Source organism: Squalius cephalus, assembly GCF_949319135.1.
Source record: "Squalius cephalus genome assembly, chromosome: 9".
Classification (NCBI taxonomy): Eukaryota; Metazoa; Chordata; class Actinopteri; order Cypriniformes; family Leuciscidae; genus Squalius; species Squalius cephalus.
Genome location: NC_137130.1, coordinates 23,952,397 through 23,975,701, shown reverse-complemented (window position 1 = coordinate 23,975,701; position 23,305 = coordinate 23,952,397). Strand labels below are relative to the sequence as shown.

The following is a 23,305-nucleotide window of genomic DNA, read 5'->3' as shown; positions in this document are numbered from 1 at the left end:
CATTACTTCAGATTCTTTAGTGTCACATGATCCTTCAGAAATCATTCTGATATGCTAATGTGCTGCTTAAGAAATATTTCTTATTATTATCAATGTTGAAAGCATTTGTTTTGATTAATATTCTTGTGGAAACCGTGAAACATTTCCCACACGGTTCATTTGATAAATAGAATAGAATAAATTGAAATAGAATTTCAAAAGATCCGCATTTATTTTGTAACATTATAAAAGTCTTTACTGTCACTTTCGATGTACTCACTTAATACATTACTCTGTGTACTCTTTCTAAATAAAAACATTAATTCCTTAAAAAAAAAAAAAAAAAAAAAAAAAAACCCTACTGAGCCCAATCTTCTGAACGTAGTTGTTTAGCATATGCACAGTTTTGTTTTCTTCTAGTTTTATTTGCATCTGTATGCGAATGCTTTGGAAAATACCAAAATAATATTTTCCATACCAGTAAAGCTAGCGAAAATTGCAATTGAAATGGAAAAGGTTTTAAAAATCTGCAGCTAATTTCTCTTCTAATGCACTACTGTCTGTTACATCAAGCCTCACTGCCACACACACTCCTGCAGGAAAGACCTTGTGAACAAAATAATTAGAATCTTGAAGATGGAAACTGAATCCCAGTTGGAGCCTAATGTAAATGATGCTGCTAAACATTCTTGACATCCTAATGCGTCCTAATTATCTGGTGTAAAGTGTCTTTCAGTATTTTGGAAAGTGCTGGATGGACTGAGAGCCAATCCAGAAGTCACAGCCTTAAATAGAAGACACTCGCTGCAGCTTGGACACCGAAAATGCTTGACATATTGTCTAACAATGACGTCAGTGGCAAATGTTTATCTAAGTTATCTGAGGCATTTATTTTAGTCTACTGAATATGATACTGGCTGGCTGTCAATCCTTGAAAAGATGTGCATATGTATATGATCTCCATAACAATGATAAATGTTCTGAGCATATTGCAGGAATGATCTATTCAGAGTCATTGTTAACCAGACCTGACGTTGGTAAGGAACTGTGCTGTGATTTGGAGCTGGTCTGATTTATTTGAGGGTAAATATAGTCATATTTCTGGTGCTGCAGGAGGGTTATGAGAGTGGGTGTGGAGATGAGACATCCCCGTTAGCAGAGCACTATTTTCGGGATCAGGCTGTCATGTGCCCAGAGGCTCAGAGTATCTCCATACAGTTTAGCTGTTTGAAGAGTCTGAGAGAGAGAAAGGGAGAGAGAGGCATGTCAGACATGGGCCCTGTCAGTTAACCTCAAAAAGACAAAAATAATGATATTCCAGAAAAGTCCCAGCCGCCAAGACCACAAATATAGCTTCGAATTAGACAACATGCCCTTAGAGCATACTCGAAACTACCTCGGTCTAAACAACAGCAGCGGGAAGCTTCAGCAAACCTGTGAACAGCCTAAGAAACAAGACACAAAGAGTGTTTTATTTTTGGAGACCAGAAAAAGTAGCATTAAAAATGGCATCCTAATCAGAATGTGGCTAAAATAATTTTTCTTGATAAATAATTAATGTTTGTTTGAGAATCCGACAGCCTGACATTGGCATTGGTTAATGGCTGATGGCAAAAGGGGAGAGTGGTTAGAAAACCAGCTTGAAAACAGCAAATAAAAAAATGTAACTACTAAAAAAATATTTTGTTATTTGCCAATACTAGATTTTTGTATTTGTATTTGCCTATACTAGATTGTTAAAATCCATATGCACTCGTAATCTTTATCTTGATTATAAACGTTAACCTCCATTCCCCCTCCAAACGGCATGTGTTCTCTTCATGAAGTATGTCACAGCGGATGGTGGGACTAAATATCCTCCACAGCTGACTGCAAACTGCCATTCAGATGTGTGTCGTTTCAGTTTGCAACGGCCAACTTTCAACAATCCAATCAATTCCTGAAGGAAGAAATTAAGTCCCGCCCTACATATTTTTTTTCTCATTCCAGCAGTTGTTTCACTCGGATATACGTCACAACAGGGAAGAAAGGACTATTGCAAATTCCGTTTCATGCCAAGTTGCCAACGTTAAAATCCCAACCCACCTAAACTAGAATGACACATAACCCCTTCATCAGACCACAGAGGAATTTTCTCAAGCAGTTTAGGGGGTGCATTCAAAAACCAAAACACATTCCTCAAAGCCTCAGGATGTATACATTCAGACAGGCAAACGTGACAGACCTACTAAAAAAAGAAGACAGTTTGTGGTTTTACTACACATACACCATGGTATAAACGCAAATACGCTTCTTAACTTCATGCAGTAACTATGAACTTACCCTATTTTACAAACCACAAAATTTGTTAATTGGCGTCTAGCAGATCCAAACCATGGTTGAAACCACAACTGAGCTAACTGTTGAACCTAACGAAACCTGTCAAGAACATTTCTGGGTCAAATTTCACCCAGAAATTTGTACGGTCAAAGTAAGAAAATCAGAAATGACATTTAACTTAAAGAAAATTAAGCATTTTTTAAAGGACAAGATGTTTTCTTTTTTCCTTTTTAAGGCCGGATCACACAGAATGAGTTTTTGCATTTAAAAACGTAAGACGCAGGGCAGTGGAATTGAAAAACAATGCAAGATCTTGAAACACATTATTAAAACTTATTTTAACTTGAGTGCTGTTTTTAGAACGGCGTTTCACCCGTGAGACGGTAAAATATGTACGTCTAGCGGATGTTTACACGCCTTACCGTAACAGAAAAAATCTTTGACATTAAGTATGTATGCATTATTCTAGTATTTGTTTACTTTGAATTATGATCATGAAAATCATCGCATCATTACAGTAATGACAACACAGGAGGAAAATGTGACATCAATGATACTTTGCAAAAACAAACACCAAATTATTTTATTATTATATTAATTCTTTTACTTTATTTTTTACTTTTAATTTATTGGATGAGATATGATCTGGACATGTTTTTGTGAGATTCACCCACCAAAATGCTCAGCACGTAAAATAAATATTAGCCTGATGTAGCCTGAAAATAACATTGTGTATATATGCTTTCAAATATAAACTATTGTTTAAGAAACCTATAATCCATTCTCTTTTGAAATCTGATTCATAAGAGAGGAAACATTTAAAAGTGTCCTTAAAGGTTTTATGAAACCTAGACAAAGTTGCAACAGTGAGAGATGAAAGGACATGGAGGAGCAGAGGGAGTAGAGTTGGAAAAACACATGAAAATGTTGAAAAGATGAAAAGTACTGAGGGAATGTGAGGAATGAGCTGGGTTTTGTCAGTCACTCACTCCAAACTCAAGCGAGAGCTCTTTAACCAGCAGCGGCAGCCCTCCCTCTTTTCTGTCCGTCCACAACAGTCCCTCAGCCATTGACTCTCTTCTTTCACTCCTTCCTCAGCTCCTCTTCTAAAGAGCTAAAGCTCTCTCTTTTCTGCTTTTGGGATCTTGCTCACAAACACACACTGATTCATTTGACTTCAAAGCAGCACCACATCGACCTTTCTCTCCCCACAAATCACTTTCCTTTCTATCCGTACTCTCCACCCTTTTATTCTCTCTCCCCTCATTCTCTGGAGTCCCACAGCCCAGCAGCTGTAGAGTTACAAAGTGAGACGGTGAAGGAGGGAGCGATTTAAAGAAATTGCTGAAAGACAGCGCTGCTTTGAAATAAAAGGCTTCACGGGTAAACAAATCTCCATACTGTCGACAGTTTTCATCCTCTAAGCTTAATTAGTCCTTTCTCTCAATCTCATCACCCGTCTATCTTTCAGTCACCCTCACCTCCAGACATTCCTGCACTGTTAGTTGCTCTCTATCCCTCAAAGAGAGCAAAAAGCCCAACATGGCTCTGCTTTGGTGTCCTGCTGGGAAAGATCAGGTATGGATGATGAGAAGATTTCCCCTGCTTAGCGTCTCATGCATGGAGTGTTTAACCTCCTCATGCGGGCACAGTCAAGGATAAAACAGACATTTATGCACCATCAGAGAGCCACCCGGTCAGCAGCACACCAGATAAGTGGTATCTGAGAGATAGACATGTTAGGGTGAGTTTCTCATTGCGATAGACGTTATTTGAAATCAAAATTGAAGTTTTTTAGCTTTTAGTATGAATATGTTAGCTTTAAGATTTATGAATAAGCTGGTGTGTTCCAAAACAATGACAAAATTCGCATTTAGGAGATATAAGCATTCAAAACTTACAGTCTCTCACTTTCGCTAAAATGGATCATGGATTTTTATGACATCACCACGGACTTCAGCTTCTCGTCACATCTTCTGTCCAATCAAATGCTCTCTAGAATCTAAAGCGTCCCACCCCTTTGCTATAAATACCACCTGGCCAAAGCGACCGTTGACACGTCACAGAGCAATATGGGTTGGAGATGTGTGCTCGGTTGCTCAAACGCTTGAGTTTGCTATTAACTAACTTTTAACTACGACTTTTGCTTTAATAAACTCCTAATTACTGCTTATTAATAGCTAGTAAGGTAGTTGTTAAGTTTAGGTATTGGGTAGGATTAGGGATGTAGAATATGCTCATGCAGTTCTCGCTATTAACTAGTTGCTTATTAGCATGCATATTATGCTATATTATAGGATATTGGCTTTATTAGTACTTATAAAACACATAATAATGCCTTATTCTTCATGTGCACATTCTACATCCCAAATTCTACCCAGCAGTGTACAGTCAAACCCCTGTGGTGGACATAATTGAATCTAATAAACAAGGAAATGAACACTGAAAAACGACTTTACAAATCCACCATTAAGTGAAGTCAAATGAACACCAAGTCCTTTAAATGTCTTCTAAACAAACTGACTCTGGTGACATTACAATGCTATAGCGTTCCTGTAGCTCAGCTCATAAAACATGGAAGTATCAACGACGAAATCATGATGTAACAAATCAAGTGCCCAACAAATGCATAAATGTATTATCACATTGCTGTTCCACCTCAAAAATCAGTTTCAAAATGTTAAAAATACAAATATATGTTTTTAGAAGAGTTAACACACTAAACTTAATTTGCAGAACTTATATCAAGCCAAAACCTCCATTTTCTACAGTAAAAAAAAAAGATAAGACAATAGCATTTGCCCATGATGTTTAATCAACAATTACCTTTGTTAAAGAGCTGGGATAATTAAGTATGATGATAGGAGCAGTTCTGAGTGGAGCCATGAGAAAAGCACAGCTTTCATCAGGTATATAACTGACACCACTTTCATACCATTGATCCAACAGGCTTCTCCATATCAGAGTTCACACACTGTTTCTCAGGCTCAGACCACATGAATGTGCCTTCACCAGACGCACTGAAGCGAGCACAGCCACACTGAGTACAGCAGTGGAATTCATGTCTCTAGACGGACGCTCAGCACAGCAGGGTGGGCTCCAGATAAGGGCTGTATAGAGAAACAGGTATCCACTGCCACAGGGGCCTCTGTGATAACCTGATGGGACCTTAGATGGAGCAGAGGTCCTGAAAGAAAAGAGTTTGGCTTTCAGCAATGGCTGAAGTTTCATCTTTGTCAAAAGCAAAAGCTGATCTCACAATGGATAAAAAGTGGGCCAATACTGCTGATAAGATGTGTATCTTAAAGAGACAGAACTGCAAATAAACAGAAGAAAAACAGTGGCCACAATGTTAGGCCACCTAAAAATATCTTTGAATTATTAACCAAGTAACATTCATTTAAAAAAAAGACAGCACAAACACTTACCAAGCCCACCATGTTACAAAAAGTTGGAAAAGTAGGGTTCAAATTATAAAACAATAAATAACGTTCACGATTAAGACAAAATGTATTTGAACACTTTTAGAAAGACACCTGTGGTTATTCTGCTCAGGCACCTGTGTGAACCTGAGGGGAACTTAGTAAGGAACTGACTTACTCTGACACTTTCAATCTAGTTGGTCATTGAAAAAATGGCTTAGAAAATTAAAGTTAGTTCTGAGAAAAGCACTTTTCCACCTATTTTCTGTTTGCAGATGTTACTCACTTTGATATTTTACAATGAAATTCATATAGTTTGTAAGTGTGATTTAAGGCCCTGTTTACACCTGGTATTAAAATGTGTTTTGGTTGATCGGATCACAAGTAGACGAGGCAGACACATTCCCGTTTACACCTGGTGTTTTAATCCGTCTCTTTTGTCCACTTTCAGCCACATCTGTCCTGATTTCTTCTAGGGGAGGGTCTATGGGCGGGTAAATGTATGGGTTTTTTCAGATCTTTCGATCTAATGGACGAAATAATCTCACGCAATTTACATATGAACGCGCCCGGAGACGATGGAAAAACATATGGAGAGCAGCAGCTTTCGTTTCTGCTCTGACGGCCGCAAAGCCACAGTGAACACAGTGAGTGTGTGTTAGAAATCAGGACCGGTGAGAGAACATTGTGCTTGGTATGTTTTTTGCCTTCAAACCAAACTTGGGTCTTCAGCCGACAAAGTTTAAATCCCGCCCGGCTAGCGTGCTTTCAGAAGGCATTAGTTTACGCATTTACACAGTAGTTCGAATGCATTTTTGGCTACCTCTGGAAGTGGACAAAAGCGGACAAGCTCAAACTGTTATTTGTCATATTGTTGATTTTACAAACTGGTATTTGTCCTCATTTGTAGGACACAGTTTTACAGTTTACTGCACTTTGTCATTCTTCAGTTATTTACGGCTAATGAATCTGTGGTATCACACATTCAGAGAAAACAAGCTTACTTCCTTGCTGCAATATAAGGTGGATGCTTGAGAGGAAGCAGCATCTAAATACTTTCCAAAATATTTTTTTTAAAAAGGAGAGAAAAGGGTAGAGAGAAACTGTTCTCTTCAAAGAAACATTACACAATTGAGTCAAAGTCTCTATGCTGCAACCTATGACCTTCCAACCCCCCCCTCCCAGGGTCATGACACAGAGAGGAGACGGCAACCACTCACTAGCCTGTTCCCAGAAAGAGAGAGAGAGAGAACGAGAGAGTCAGAGAGGAAGGAAAAATAGGGGTGAAAGAGGGAGGGGTGGCTGCCAGTTACCAGTTTAGTAGCAGTCTCTGAGTTTAATAGAAAGGGGTGTTGACTGATTAATATTTATGAATTTGGGAACAGTTGTGTTTTTGTGTGGGACTGTGCTTTTCTCACGCAAGGTGGGACGGCCAGGGGGAGGAATGCATTACCACTCTGAAGACCAGGGGAAGAAAGAGGAAGACAGAGCGCTGAAAGAGAGATGCTGGACAAAAGAGGGAAAGGGAGAGAGGGTCTTCACTGCCTTTCCGTCAAATGAAATAAAGAAGGGCGACAAAAGAAAAGAAGTAGGTCCCTGAGAGGGGGTGATATCAGATTTCTCAAACGTTTGAGTGTTGAGAGGGCTGAACATGATCCAAACTCTCGCCTTAGTGACAATAAAAGTCTGGCTACAATCATTCAGACCATTAGTCATCTCATATAAGTGGAGTCAGATATTAAATATAGGCAAACATACCATACTAGATAGCTCATCTTGACGTGCTGGTCATTAATTATAAGAAAACAAAGGCTAACAATAGGTTGAGTATGGAAACTAATTTCTTTGACAACTCACTCCTGGCCAGATAGATGGCCTTTGTGAAGCACATAACACACACACATAATCATGGGAAGACTTCATTTAATCTTGCATTAATAAGTCATTTGCAACACATTATATAATTAACAGATTATTAGTTCATGTTGGTTGCACTTTATTTTACAGTACGTGCACTTTCAGTGGACTTAAAGTGTACTTACAAAGAAAGTACTGAGTAATATAAGGTAAGTACATGGGTTAAGATTAGGTTTAGGAACTGGTTCAGGACTAGTAGTTATTACCCGGTTATTGTAATTCATTTCTACAATAAGTATATATAACGCTATCTCACGACCAATTGGTACGAATTCGTACGAGTGATTAAAAGGTGGATAATTCGTATGAATTCACACAACCTCACTCGAATTCATACGATTTATCTAAACCCACGTGATGGGTAGGTTTAGGGGCGGGGTCAGGGGTAGGTCATTCGTATGAATTCGTACGAATTAGCTACCTCGTAAAATTCATACGAATTGCCGTGAGATCGGGTTGGTATATAGTATGTACAGGAGTGTAAAATAAAGTGCTACCATTCATGTTCATTAAAATAACAAATAGCCAATGAAAATATATAAATGAAATGAAATGCACCAAGGACATGTTAAGCAATATATTATGTAAACGTGTTTATAATTAATGAATGTTAGTACCAAGAGTGAGTGCTTTAATCCACAGGCACTTTTAAATAAAATAAAAAAACCTTTTAAATACAAAAATTAAGCAAGCTAGATTTATTCAAGATTTATGCAGTTTTATGTCTATTATATAATTATGACAATATCTGATTAAATATTTGTTTAAGTGACAGTATATACAAAAATAACACTATTATAGTATTTTTTTTTTTTAATTGAAAAAATCTTTTCTTCTTAATATTTTCAGTATTTATTTTAATTACGTTTTAGTAATTGTATGTATTTTTGTATTGTGTAAATTTATACTGTTTTAGCTTTCATTTATTTTTATTTATCAATTGTACCAACAGATTCTCTGAAAATATTTGATTCAAAACAATTAGTTTAATATTGTAATATTTGTTTATTTGTAAAAATCAGACATCACAGGCTATGACATAATAATGACTTAAATTTCAGTCTGTTTCTCACACAAACATATGGCTTCGGATGACTCAGTGTTTAAAGCACATTAGGCATATGGACTTCTTTGATGACACATTTATGGGGTCATTTTCAACTTGACAGCAGTCCTCATTCACTTACATTACTTTCTTCAGTTAACCTTTTGTGTTCCACAGAAGAGAGAAATTCTTACAGGTTTGAAACATTAAGGTGAGTGAATGATGACAGAATTGTCATTTTTGGGTGATAAGTAAAAAACAGAAGTTTGAAGAGGTAAAAATCTTCTCTTTTCTTCCTTTGTTCTTTCTCTCTCTGTGCAGCCTGGGGCCTTGTGGCCTGTCTTGTCTTGTTAATGACCCTGAATGATGCAGTAATGGGATGTAAATACCATTGTACTTTTTAACATACCACCGCATTCAAAAGTAGCCTCTCCCTATCTATTCAGTATTTCTGTCCCCTCCCCATAGGCAACTCAAGGAGGAAACTCAAGGAGTGAAAGAGTGAAACTTTTCCATTGGAGATGGTGGCACAGCTGAGGTGAGGAAAGAACTGAAGGACTGAGGAGGGTCACTGGTTTCTGTGACGCAAGAGAACTAAGATGAGGATCTCTTGTTTAGGAATGCCGGGTTTAAGGGGTAATGAGGGCTGAAAAGGGTTTTAGGCCCATCAGTGACACCACAGACATCAGCTATTTCAGACGCTGTTATATGCCCGTAAAGCCATTACCCACAACTCCACTGTCATTAGGAGATTAGAGACTCTGCCATAACCCTGACAGGCATTTAACATAAAAAGACACACATTAGAGGGAAACAGAGAAAATGCTAAGAATACAGTGACACAATTAAGATGCAGTTAAATGGGTCATGTTTAGACCAAAATAAGCAGTAGCAGACATACCAGTCTTGCATGTTCTCTGAGCATCTTTAGCACACATGAGTAAACCAGTCAGTCTTCCAGCCAATTAGTGCAGTTTCTACTCATCTAATCCTCTGGAAAGCTGCCCATTGACATGCTTTTCAATGCTTCTAAAATTCTAGAAAGTAAAAGAGCCAAAACTACATAGAGAGCATTAGGCTAAAACATAAATGCTTCAAGTAAAATGTATGTACAGATAAGATGTACACATGATCCTTCAGAAAACATTCTAAAATGCTGATTTGTTACTCAAGAAACTTTTCTAATTTATCAGTGTGTGATTAATAAGAAATGTCCATTTTTATTTCAATTCTTGACTTATTGTTATGTTGATATTAAAATTTGTAATAAACAATATTGTATTCTTTTAGAAGAGAATGCCAAATAGAAGCTTTTCCACTATAGGGGCTTTTGTTGTATGTCCTCTTTGACATATCTACGCTCATACTCATCATCCGCAGCAGCAGCAATCCAAGATGTGGCTTATCTTCACCTTACTTTCTGCACTCGTTAAAGGACATGAAGGGTTTATGATGGGTGTAGCTTGCTAGCCTTAAGGACAGGAAGTGGCTGGCCATGCACGCGAGACAGATCCCACACCGACAATTCTCAGGGTATGAAGGAAGGATGCCATCAACATGAAGCTGAAGAAGAGAATTTGAGGATGGAGTGAGGTTTAGAGGACATGACGGAGGATCCAAGATGGAGTAATAGGGAGGAGTAATAGAGATATGGATGGATATGGCTAATGAAAGGAAGAAAGGAAGGGGGCCAGTCTCCTGCTGGGGGCATCCTAGCTGATGGTCCCCACCATGGTTTTATCTGTCCTTTCTTCCTTTGTTTCACCCTCTTCCTCCCTTAATTCCCTTTATCTCTATGTCTTTCTTTCTCTCCGATGACTCTTTCTCCCTCCCCCTTTTCTCCTAAAGCAGAGAGCCCTGTTCTATCCAGGAGAGAGAGATAAACTCCTGGAGACTTCATCAGATGCTCTTTGAGGTGTTTGCTAAAGCGTACACATGTGGCTCTAGCTATGTGAATAATTCTTTTCCATTGATTGAGATGTGATTATATCTTGAAAGGACACAGAAAAAGAGCTCTGTTTCAGACGGTTGCATCAGGCAGCTAGGATGGCTAATGCACCTACCTAGCGCTGTCGCAAAGCCATATCAGTAAAACTGATGAACAAGAAAGAGAGGTAACAGAAACAAAACACCCATACAAATGTGAATACGTGGAATAAATGTTAGTCATCATGGATTGTCTCAAATCAGTTATATATAGAAACGCAGCAGCCGTAACAGTTTTGATTTACCGTAAATGAATTTGTGTGATTTATTTAGTTGCAACATTTGGAAGGAGGTGGGTAAAGAAAATGTAAAAAAATATATTTCCGATTTAAAAATCTTATTTAATATGACTCAACTCAATAAAAGCACAAAAAATAATCCAAATGTTCGTATCCAGACAGTTCTGGGTGGATTCGACTGCATTGCTATATGCAGTTGAGTGTTCTTGGTTGCAAATCGATAGTGCAGTGCACCCAAAATTCTCTATGATATTCAGGTCTCTAAATATGACTTGTATTCCTCCTTCAGTAAAAGTCACTGGGATTTTTTAAAACGATTTATCTTTTAATATTTGTTCTCTACTGCGTCCAGACGCATCTACTCTGGTGGACACTGCAGAAATCTTTCAAGCGAACTGGAAAGTGAAGACAATGTGAAGTGATGTGCTCATTCAACCAGCTGCTAAAAACATACGGTCGGCTAATCGTGATAGATTCACCTGAACTGAGCTGCAGGCCAAGAATAAAAAGAGAGAGAGAAAGAGAAAGAAAAGAGAAAGCACAACAAATTATCCACCTCACAAATAACTTGGTTAAAGACTTTAAAAGTGCATTTAGCAACAAAGATAGGCACAAAAGAAAATACAATGAGTGGCATCTTATCATGTGACCCAAACTTTTCTATACATGCCAGTGATTCTTTAAAGCAATCTCTACTGTTTCACTTCCACTCTCTCTCTCTCTCTCTCTGGCCCAAAATCATCTCTCATACAACAGAGCCATCGGCCTCAGAGCCTGAAATGATAATATATTCCAGCCACAAAGCCATCTGAACAATGCTGCCTAAAGAAAAGGCTCTTGCTGCCTTCCTGAGCAGAGCCCAGCCTCAGCCCTGTGTTTTGAGTTTCCCCCCTTCTTTAAATGACAAAGTAAATCCTCCTGGCAACCCCCTCTGAGGGGCCCCCACCCCCCTTCCTTACCCCCCGAGTGCCTAAGCAGACCAACAAAAGGGCCCATTTGCACGGTGTGAAGGTATAATGCAGTTATTAGTGTGGAGAACTCCAGAGGGTCAGAGGAGGGGAACCACCCTCCTGCCCCGGGACAATGCAGGAAAGTGGACAGAGCCAGGGGGCTTGGGTGCTGGTCATCTCAACTTTCTTCTGACTTTCATGGAAGCGCTGTCTGAATTACGGCTTTATAATTATATTGATGCAAAATGAAAACTCTTTTTATTCTGATCCATTTCACAATTTCACACAAATAGAAATGCAATCCATTTTGTTACAGAAAACTGATTGCTTTTGGAACTGAGAATATCGCCTAGTAAAAAAATACATTGAAGGGAGATCAAAAATATCTAAAGAGCCAAATGCACTGTAGATAATTAAATTCGAAATACTTTTAGAACAATCACTTGATTTTAGAATATACACCACCGTTCAAAAGTTTGAGGTCATTAAGACTTTTTTGAAAGATTAATAGTTTATTCAGCAAGCATTAAATTGATTAAATGAATGCATTAAATTGATCAAAAGTGACAGTAAAGAAATTTATAATGCAAAAAAAAGATTTGTACTTACAAAGATGTTTGTTCTTTTGAACTTCATATTCATTAAAGAATCCTAAATAAAATGTATCATAGTTTTCACAAAAATATTAAGCAGCACAACTGCTTTCAACAATTCTTGAGCACGAAATCAGCGATCATGTGACACAATAATGCTGAAAATTCAGCTTTGCCATCACAGGAATAAATTACATTTTAAAATATATTAAAATAGAAAATGTTTATTTTACATTATAACAATTTTTCACAATAAAACTGTTTCTACATTACCGTTTTTACTTTTTGATTAAAGAAATGCAGCCATGGTGAGCAGAGACTTTAAAAAATCTTGCCGACCCCAAATATTTGCACGGTATTGCAGCTTGATTGGAAACAACCAAATAAAATATTGAAATGGTTAATATTAGTTTCACTTTTTGTGTATGCTCAAGATAAGCATTTTTCACTACATCTGTGGTTTCGGTAATCTGATGTCAACTTTTCTTTACTCCTTTTACACTTAGTGCTGTCCACTTGTTGCCAACATGACAGAAACTAGCTCTTTTGGTTGTAGTCAATTTCCCATGGCTCTGGTCAGACTGAAGTTGTTGTGCATGTCTAAGACATCATCAGTCTTCATAACTATGGGCTTAAAGACAGGTTAAAACCTCCATCCTCTGCCCTGAAGCTCATCCTGTCATTAACCCCCTTCTTTACCCTTCTTCCCGAGCGCAGAGACATCACTTTGATCCACGTCTCTGATCTATTACTATTTCACATTTGGTTAAGGTTCTTGTGACCTGAGAGGAGGCGCCAGGGCGATAAAGACTAAAGGCCGATCACACAGCACCTCATCAGTCTGACGCAGGGTCAGGTAACGTGAAAGAAACCTCAGATGCACATGGGGAACTCATCACTCGCTGCTCTCTGCTTACAACATGGCAAACAAATGCAACTCAAGAGTTTCACCACCTTTTCAATACAACAGTTATCCTGAAAGATGGTCTCAGTACAGCGCAGGGTGTGGGACCGTAGTCTGCAGAAAATTCCTTAGAAACATACAGCTTATTTATCATCCATAAGGCATGCAAATAACAAAGAGAGCGCCAGTAAAGCATTTAGCGTGTGGAATAAATCCAATGCACTCATCTGAACTGAGTAATGCTTTCAGCATTTGCAGAAAAAAAAAAATTCTCTGGTGGTATTGCCTCTTCAATATGGATTTACAGAAAAAGCAATTATAACTGGTGTGTTCCACTATCCAAAGTTATTAAAGAAACAACTTATTTTTACACTGTGACAAAAAAAAAATGAATATAAATGTAGTTCTTTTAACTGCTTTGCATTAGGAATATCCCTGCTAGACTCAAACATGGTGATAGAAAGGCCTCGTGAGCTCTTGACGAGATTCACACATGCCAGACGGAGCGTCTACAGGTCTGAGGCGTTCTGCTAGAGCCAGGTCATATGAAGAGACCTGGCCAGTGTCTGTTTACTGCAACAGAGCAGATTTACAATATCCAGCCTCCTATCTATCCTGGAATCCTTGGAATGCACTTTGGCCACCTTTACAGGCATAGCGCTATCAGGACAGGGGTTAAAACTCAGTCAGTTTATTGATAAAACAGACTCTCTCTCTCTATCTCTCCCCCTCCACCATTCTTTTTCTTTCTGCTTTCATCTAAGACATACTCAAGAATAGACTGGCCATTGGGACTTTTCCTAATGGGTCAGTAGAGTTGTGGGCTGGCTCTAAATTTAAAGGGATAGTTCACCACAAAAATTGTATCATTTAGGGTGCTTTCACACTTGGTTCAATTGCCTGGTCCGAACCCTAGTTCGATTGTGTCATCATCAAAGCAGCAGATTTTTATCCTGTTGCTTGGTAATGACATTGCAGGAGAATTCGGCAAAATGCATAGCGTTGTTCAATGCTCACCTCACTTTTGGTTTGATTCCAAAGTGTCAGCACATAACGACACTTATATCTACATGCCGCAAATGTACTGCAAATGTTTTAAAGAACACGGGAGTCAACTTCTGCTAAAGGCGAACAGAAATTAGATATACATTATCTCTGATTGCGCTGCATCAGTCACGATTCTCAGGAAACAGTTTTATCAAATCCTCAATAGCAGTTTACTTCTGCGATTTAGTACAAGCATATCAGCATATCAATTCATATCAGCAATGAACCGTATCGGAGTTCACATGAACGTACCCCAGACCACCATTTTTAGGTGGACTCGGGTACAGTTCAGACAGTGTTCACATCATTCAAAAGAAACCAAACTCTGACGTCAATCGAACCAGAGAATGCACTAAAAGTGCTGGTGTGAAAGCATCCATAATCATCCTCATGTTGTTCCTGTATGAGTTTCTTTCTTAAGTGGAACATTAAAAAAAGATATTTTGAGAAATGCCCAACCCGATTTCATGAGGTGGTGATTTCATATGAATTTGTACGATGTGATTCTTATGGAAACGTATGATTTTTTAGAAAAAACTTAAGCATGAAGGTCCACTCCTAAATCTAACCGCCAATGGGGCATGAGCAGATCATATGAAAACAAATGAATGAGATTGTACAAATAACCGCCAATCTAGCAAAACGCAAAATAGTTACAAATTGCCATGAGAGTGTGTAGGAATTAGGAAATATCTCTGGGCTAATTATTTTGTTAATACAGTGGAAGTCAATGGTAACTACAGCTGTTTGGTTAACAACATACTTCAAAATATCTTCCTTTGCATTCATACAAGATTTAGAATGACACGAGAGTAAGTAAATGACTTACTGACCACTTTTGGGTGGACTATCCCTTTAACACATTCATTTAATACAATTAGTAATTAGTGAAACACAGCACAGATTTCTCACAGATTCAATAGTTTAAAAAAAAAAAAAACGTAATTCAGACATGTTAAAATACTGTGAAAAACAATATACACTAGATGAAACATCAAGCAATATTTTGTATTACACGCATGTGTGCTAAAATAGTAGAGGATTATCTGCTGTGGATTGTGATGGTCTGGCATTGGTCCTTGGCTGCTTTTTACTCCTCCCTGAGGTACAGAAGCTGTCAGAAGTGTGGAAGAGAAACAGGGTGAGAGACCGAATTGCTGAGAGTAAGAATGGATTTTAAAACTTTCAGTCACGGCAGTCAAACTTTCTTTCCAGAACAGTCCAAATGTGAGTCAAACACCTCCTGCAGCAACACTAGAGCAGTAATCTTCTAATCTGGTTTGCAGAGTTCATCTCAATTTTGAGTGTCATACAAAAACAGAATGGATGACAAAAAAATGTAGAAATAAGCCCTGATTGCTTTTGGTATTTAGGGGTAGATTAGTCGTCATGGAAATTTAGTTAGCTGCTCTATGCTTCAAGTATAATCTGGGAGCAGTGCAAATAAGAGGGGTTAAAACTGGAGCATCGGCAAACAGACAGAGACAGTGGCAGGCGAGAATCATTCCATTAGAGAACAACAACAAATCTTCGATAGTCGTCATGGAAACTGGAGACCTGTCGTACGTGTTTTGGAGTTGTGAACATGGGAAAATTATAATGAAACCACATGTGATCACAAACACACACACATGCAGATACACGACACAAACAAAAGTTACACAAACCACAGGAACCAAACATAGCAGTGGCACACTTTTTGACTGGGTTATTCCTAAACTTCTAAAAAATAAAGGTTCTTTGCAAAAAAAAAAAAGTAGGCCTACAGCAAAGAAACCTTATCTTATTGGCTGTATGAGTTCTTATCTTGAGATCGCTTTATGGACTTTTGGAGAAAAAGTTGATGCTACATTATTTCCATCAGATGCATGTGCTTCTAATTAGCTCTAATATTTTTGCAATATTAATGCTGCCTTCACGTGCTATAGGACATTTCCTACTTCCCACTTCTAAAGTCATGATTACGAGCTTATCGCGTTCAAGTGCTCTGTTGTCGGACAGAACAGGAATCATGGAAGCAAAAATCAAGCGTATAGAGTCAGTTCTGGCAGGTCACGTCAGTCAAGCTCGCATCAGCTGACTCTCAGCTGATCCACCACATCTACCTATAGACATACATTGGAGTAAACATATAACCCCATTTGGAGCAATGGGAATCCAGATTTGGCAATCTGGAAAAGTGTGTATCTGGATTAGAGTGATCCAATCCTATTTTGCTTTGAAAAACCAGCACAAAAGTAAGATGGATTACCTGATCCTAGATTCCAAATCTAGATTTTTCTGATCCAGATTAAGCTTTTTGAACATCTGGGCCTAGAGTATCAAAATTATCCCAGAGTTTCCCCATTGATAAATATGACTTGAGAGGGTGATTTGTCCAATTTTTAACCAGGAAACTCTTAGGCTATTGACGATAAGTCTGATGCATGTGAAGACAGAATTTTAGTCTTAGTGGCCACCACAACTTTCGGTGCAGAGCAGTGTATGAAAATTATGATAAAATTAATAAAAAAATGTAATCTTGAGGAAGTGTCTGTTGATACAATCCACCTTTACAATAAAGTACTAGCCTACAATGTTATGTTTGAATATAATAATGATATGTTTACTATAGGCTAGTTAATAATATATAGAATATATCTACTACAATATAATTGGTTGTAATCTAGCCTACAGTTATTAGAAGTAGCCGACAGAGAGAGCTTTCACAACACCGGAAGCTATAGCACTAAAATTGCAGCAGGAGGCCAAGTGTGGTACAATTCAAGCATTTTAACAGGGATGTCTTTTTAACTAAAGAAATTAAAACAAATACATAAATAAAACCTGCTGTAGGCTAATCGATGATATCCGACTTGGAGACTTTAGCCAAATAACTAAACATGTCCGCTTTTTCTACTAACCGCGCCGCTTTGGCATAACCACAACATTACATGTTTAAAATAAAGCGAAGCAATTTCGGCACCTGTTTTCAAACGCGTTGAAGCTCTCAGCTCTCTGCAGCGATGAAAAACCTCTCCTCTTGCTCCTGTTTTGGTGACTTTATTCTCCTCTGTCTTCCTATTTCGTTTAGGATAGCTGTGTTCGTCGTTGTTGACAAGAGAAATCCGGCTTTGAATATGGACTGATTCCTGTGAACGCGCAAAATGATTGACAGGCAGACAGCGCCTCAAAATCCTTTTTGATTGGCTATCAAAGAATATAACAGAGGCAGTTTTATTTCATTTTACAGAGAAAAATAAAAGCATTTTAATTCTTAGCTCAAAAAATGGCACCAGACTAAAAGTATTTGGGGGGAATAACCTTTATTCTAGTCAGCAAACATGACATGAAAATTCACCCTATCTTCTATATGTGCGTGTAACAGATTTTATTGTGAATGATTCATCCATTAGAACTAAATCCACTTGCATCATCCCATGGACGCACAGAGAAAAACAGACCCTCATGATGACAGAGAAAAGTGTGGAATGCTCAGAAATGAAGAGTTAGAACAGAAGAAAGAGTAAAACAGAAGATTTGAAGATAAATAAAACATGAACAAGAGGGTACCTGTCCAGAATTTAGATGTATTTCCCCTGCCTTTTACCTGTCAGAAGGACTAAAAAGCTTATTGAGGTTATATGGCCCATCTCTCGCAGGGATCTGGCCCTCCCTGATCCACTATCCTGTGACACAAGCTCTTCCCTCATCCATCCACATCACTACCTTTCCTGTGACATCACTTCTTCCTCGTTCATTTGAAAGGTTAGGTGTCTGAACAGTGAACAAAGTGGATGTTTGGAATGAAAGGAATAAAGTGATAGAGTGGCTTTTAAATTCCATCCTAATTCCAGAAACTGAATTAAAATTAAATTGAGCAGGATACAGAACTGCAGTGTGAATCTGAATTTAAGGGGGTAAAATAGATCGCGTTAGATATGATAGATAGATAGATAGACGGACGGACGGACGGACGGACGGACGGACAGACAGACAGACAGACAGACAGATAGATAGAGAGATAGATAGATAGATAGATAGATAGATAGATAGATAGATAGATAGATAGATAGATAGATAGATAGATAAATGGATGGATAGATGGATAGATAGTTCAGAAAAGTTTGAAAATGTGATAGTATCTGACCCCGTTTCTGTGCAGCTTCAAGGGTTGTGCACTATTACTGGGATCTGTCACAGTCAGCACTGAAGATACACATGAACACATACACTATGTTTTTCAGAGTGGAACACAGCCAGAGGGGTCGTAGCAGCACCCCGGCTCCCCTGGGGCTAATTACTATTACTTCCGCCTCAGGGGGATATTTAGCTAAAAGAATACTCCATATAAACACACACAGCTAACTATCGTTCTCACAATATACAAGATTCAAACGCCACATTCTGCCATGTTGAAAATCCACACACATGCACAACTCAGCAGCCATCACAAAAACATCTCCCAAGCTGCTTAAGCTGCATGAAACAGCAGCCATGTGGAGCGTAATGAATGCAACAGTGAATGAAACAACCCCATGCTCACCAACTCATCCCACAGGCCTCATCCCTTTATCCTACTTGTAGCTGCTGTCTTTTGTCTAGAAGTGTTAATATCCCTGACTGTGTAGCTCTAACCTCAGTAGTCCAGCTGTGAGGGGATCAATACCATACCCCAGTTCTGCTCTAGGTTATGTAAACGCCTCTTGAACTTTACAGTAAAAACACCAGGCTCCATCCCTGAGCTCCACTAAATGTTTTTCTTTTTTTCTTAAAAGCCAACTATCTGACAAGGTGAGGCGGCATCCAAAAGTCTGGGTCGACTCTGCAGTGATCAGCTGGGAACATTGATTTTATGTCAAGCTAAGAGCCAAACCTGCCAGGCACAGTTGGACTGGCTGCCTCCTTCAAGTTGAACTCTCCTAGCTGCCCGCTTGGCTGTTTGTTTAAAGAGGCTGATCGATACAGACGCCCCTTAGCATCACCGCAACACAAACAGCACCAGGGCAACCACATAACTCTTTCACAAGGGCTCCACATCTCCTCGGAGTGAGTAACAGGGTACTTTGCCTCAGTAATTCATATTATAGATATTCATTAGTGATGTTTACACTTACATTTTTGTTTTGTTTGGATAGACACTAAAACTTTCCAAATCACCTGATAATTAGTCAGAAGAGAAATTTTGTGAACGGGTCAATCTAATTGCAGAACATTCATTGATTTATTTACTGGAGAAACATTATGCAGAAATATATATATTTCATTTAAATATGCACACACACACACACACACACACACACACACACACACACACACACACACACACACACACACACACACACACACACACACATATATATATGTGAAATGAAATGCAGATGGGGCTACTAAAAAAGTGATACTTAGTGCTCTTGATATTTTATGGTAAATATATGTTATATTATTATATATTATTAAAGTCCACCTGTGAAAATCAAGCTTTTAATGTTGTTTTATGTCTATGGGGTGTTTTTAATATGCAAACCATGTACAGCACCATTGCAGAGTATTTTCTACTTAAAACTGCAGTGAACCAAAGACCAAACCAAGGTTTGAAATCGCTGGTGTTTCTGACGTCACAAACTACCCTGTAACCAATCACGTCAACGCGTGATCGTCAACAAGTGGATCTCTGAGCTGGTGTGAGTGAGTGGAGACGGGGCTAATTTGTTTATTCATAGAACAGCGTATACTAAATGAGGCTAAATGAGTTACATTCAAGCTATTTTAAGGCATTTTTTTCAAGGAAAAAAACATTTAAATATGTAATTTTGGTGGTCAAAGATGAGTTTTAAGGGATACAATTATTGACTACAGGGAGACTTTAAATTTATTGGTCACATTTTAGGGTCTAATTCTCACTATTAACTTACTATTAACTGTGACTTTTGCCTCAGTAAACTCATAATGACTGATTATTAATAGTTAGTAAGGTAGTTTTTAAGTTTAGGTATTGGGTAGGATTAAGGTATGTAGAATATGGTCATGCAGAATAAGGCATTGATATGTGCTTGATAAGTACTAATAAACAGCAAATGTCCTAGTAATATGCTAATTAGCAACTAGTTAATGAGAATTAGTCCACAAAATAAAGTGTCACAGTGCTTTAAATACATGTAATGTCATTAAAATTATTTATTTTATGTAATAAATCATGATGAAAAAGATCAATTTTTGTGTGTGTTATACAAGTGTGTGTTATACAAATAATATATGCTTTAGATGTTGTAAATATATTTATTCTATATGTTTCAGTTTCTATGCAAAAGTGATGCTTGTTTAAAACATACTATACACTGTACACATTTCAGATTTTTTTTTATTTATTTAACATTATTACAACCAGACATATTACACAAACAAAAGTTAGTATATACTTTAAGCTAACAATTACACATTAAAACTATTTACAGTGTATGTACAAATACATTTGAAGGTCCCACTTTGTATTATGTGTCTTTACAACTAACATTTAAATTATAGTTTGATACAAAGCACTTATTGTGTACATACATGTTTTACATTGTACTTATATATAATTACCTACATGTAATTACATCAGATATTATCTTCTGTAATTACATCTTTAATCACACAGTTGACCCTTCCCTTACCTTTTAGCCCACCCTTAAACCTACCCATACCCCCAAACAGGGACACCCCTGATCTTACCCGTATCCCACCTCAATAGCAGCAAAAGTGTTTTGCAATACAACATGAACTCAATAAATACATTGTACTTATTGTTTGATGTAAGTACATAGTTAAATACACCAAATTTAAAGTGTGACACATTTGGATTCTAATGAGGTCACATTGGTTAGTAATCAGAGATAGACAGCAGCACACACAATGCGGTTTGAGATATGATTGAGATACGTTCTCCTCTACAACCCCCCTCTACAGTTGAAAAATGTTTGGAGCAGCTGTTTCCTTCAGACCTTTGATTCAACTTGGCTTATGCAGCTGTCAGGGTGCAAGAAATGATACTTATAGAAATATAGGACAGGCACTTCATTGTTTCATCACATGTTCCTCTGCACTGAAAGACTCTAGCCAGAGACCTGATCGAGTGAAATGAATTTAAAAATCCAGGTGCTTCAATCAGACAGCATCAAGACCAAACAGTAACACACGGCACATACACACTCTTTCTCAGTGAAAACAGAAGGTTCCCTCCTGCTAAAGTGCAGCACATATTGAGGTCCTGTACTCCCAGCCAGCCAATGGGTCGCCTTGTTTATTAATCCTGTGTAAGAATGCCACTTTCAAACAGCACTGAGCTCCCAGAGGTGCCCTGGCCTTGCTTTTTTTCTGACATGTGATAAACACAAGATGGCCGCCCCCACCCCAGTTGGTTTACATAAGACTGTTAAAACATCCCTCCGCCTCTTGCCCTCTACACCGGCAGCACGTATCCTTCACAGCACAACCCCAGCAGCCAGAAACAGCCTACCCGCTCATTTGCTAGCAGACCATACGTGCTGCGTATTTGTACTGCATAAATCATCCTTTCATCACTCAGTTTCTCCTGGCGGCCATGTTTTTTTTCCAGGTTTGTGGAGGTAGCATACCTCTGCCCTGTACTGTAGCGGCTCTGTAAACCATTGACGGATCCAGTCCAGCTGGCTGGGTGAGCAGCCCTCTCCCTGACATACTCGCCCTCTTCTAGTCCACTCCAGGCAGGCTGACGGGTCCTAGCCCTCATCTACCACCTCCGCTGACCAAAAACAGCCTCATTTTTATTCATCTCCTTTTTCACTCACTGACTCTGTGAAATTAAAACCTCTGTGGGAGAAAAAAAATGAAGACTTGCAGTAAATGAAAGTAGCAACACATGGCTCGTGATGAAGACTACCCTTGTGAACATTTTTAAATGTATTGAATGGGCAAAAAAGTAGTGCAGACATTGTTAAAATAGTCCATGTGACTACAGTGGTTCAACCTTAATGTTATGAAGAGACGAGAATACTTTTTATGTCACATGGACTATTTCAATGATGTCTTTACTACCTTTCTGGGCCTTGAAAGTAGTAATAACGTGGCAGTCTATGGGGGGGGGGGGTCTTACAGGTTTGGAACAACAAAAATTGAATTTTTGGGTGAAATATATCCCTTCAATGATTAACATGCTAAAGCACAAGTAAAATACTTACAATTAAAATAATTTAACTGTATATTCGTTTTCATTTAAACTTTTTGGTTTCACAGCAGGGCTTAGATTAAGCCAGGATTAGGTTTTAGCTCAATTATGATATTTAAGTGGCTTTTAAGAACATGCCTTAGAAAAAAACATTACTGGTGTGCATCTTTCATGGGACTAGGCTTAAGCCTGTCTGTGAAACCAGGGATATATATTTTAAATGTACCAAATTGCATCTCAATCATTATAAATGTGTAATTACAAATGTTTAAATCCATGCCAAGTTTCAATAAAAATGACATTATAGTATATTTTAGTTTTTAGCAGTACATTTTAATAATATTTCAAAAACAAAATAATATTCCATATAAATATTTACTTAAGTGGGTCAAAAAAGGTAACTCTAAAGGTAAACTATTTCCATTTAATACAACTTTTAACTATAATACATTTTTATTTAATTGTAAATAACATAAAATTAAGTGTCCGGAAACATTACATTAAGTTCGTACTTAAGTAGCCTATATTAGAAGTATATTCTTTTAAAGTATATTATTTCCGTGTAAGTTCTCTTTTTATGTATACTTTTTTTTACTAGTGTAATACCACAACCATGTCACAATGAGATAACATCTATTACAAGACACTTAACTTGTATACTGAGAAATAACTGGATAAACTGGAAACATATACTACTAAATCTACTACAGATATGTTATTTAAAATAAATATGGGGTGAT

At 38.0% G+C, this 23,305-nt stretch overlaps 1 long non-coding RNA gene across 1 annotated transcript; it reads right to left on the bottom strand.

Annotated features, from left to right (window-relative positions):
• Positions 1-543: 543 nt before the first annotated feature.
• On the bottom strand, positions 544-17,520 carry LOC307164930. Its single transcript, XR_013822362.1, has 4 exons — positions 17,367-17,520; positions 1,765-1,918; positions 1,353-1,424; positions 544-1,215 (listed from the first exon to the last, which is right to left on the bottom strand). It is a non-coding gene; the product is annotated as an uncharacterized lncRNA (long non-coding RNA).
• Between the last annotated feature and the right edge of the window lie 5,785 nt (positions 17,521-23,305).